Below are 1,172 nucleotides of genomic sequence, written 5' to 3'. Positions count from 1 at the left end.
TAGTTGAGAACAAGATCTCATTTGCAACTGCGACCTGGCCAAGATAAAGCATAGCAGTGTGAACAGACAACAACACAGAGTTACACATGGAGTAAACAATAAACATGTCAATTACATGGTAGAAAAAAAAGAGAATCTATATACAATGTGTGCAAAAGGCATGAGGTAGGCAATAAATCGAGTAATTACAATTTAGCAGATTAACACTGGAGTGATAAATCATCAGATGATCATGTGCAAGAAGAGATACTGGTGTGCAAAAGAACAGAAAAGTAAATAAATAAAAGCAGTATGGGGGGTGAGGTAGGTAAATTGGGTGGGTAGTTTACAGATGTACAGCTGCAGCGATCGGTTAGCTGCTCGGATAGCAGATTTTTAAAGTTGTTGAGGGAGATAAAAGTCTCCAACTTCAGAGATTTTTGCAATTCGTTCCAGTCGCAGGCAGCAGAGAACTGGAAGGAAAGGCGTCCAAATGAGGTTTTGGCTTTAGGGATGATCAGTGAGATACACCTGCTGGAGCGCGTGCTACGGGTGGGTGTAGCCATCGTGACCAGTGAACAGAGATAAGGCCGCACTTTACCTAGCATAGCCTTGTAGATGACTTGGAGCCAGTGGGTCTGACGACGAACATGTAGCGAGGGCCAGCCGACTAGGGCATACAGGTCGCAGTGGTGGGTCGTATAAGGTGCTTTAGTAACAAAACGGATGGCACTGTGATAAACTGCATCCAGTTTGCTGAGTAGAGTATTGGAAGCTATTTTGTAGATGACATCGCCGAAGTCGAGGATCGGTAGGATAGTCAGTTTTACTAGGGTAAGTTTGGCGGCGTGAGTGAAGGAGGCTTTGTTGCGGAATAGAAAGCCGACTCTAGATTTGATTTTGGATTGGAGATGTTTGATATGAGTCTGGAAGGAGAGTTTGCAGTCTAGCCAGACACCTAGGTACTTATAGGTGTCCACATATTCTAGGTCGGAACCGTCCAGGGTGGTGATGCTAGTCGGGCGTGCGGGTGCAGGCAGCGAACGGTTGAAAAGCATGCATTTGGTTTTACTAGCGTTTAAGAGCAGTTGGAGGCCACGGAAGGAGTGTTGTATGGCATTGAAGCTCGTTTGGAGGTTAGATAGCACAGTGTCCAAGGAAGGGCCGGAAGTATACAGAATGGTGTCGTCTGC

This window comes from Salvelinus fontinalis, chromosome 5, assembly GCF_029448725.1.
Source record: "Salvelinus fontinalis isolate EN_2023a chromosome 5, ASM2944872v1, whole genome shotgun sequence".
Lineage (NCBI taxonomy): Eukaryota > Metazoa > Chordata > Actinopteri > Salmoniformes > Salmonidae > Salvelinus > Salvelinus fontinalis.
Note: the sequence above shows the minus strand (reverse complement) of the source record.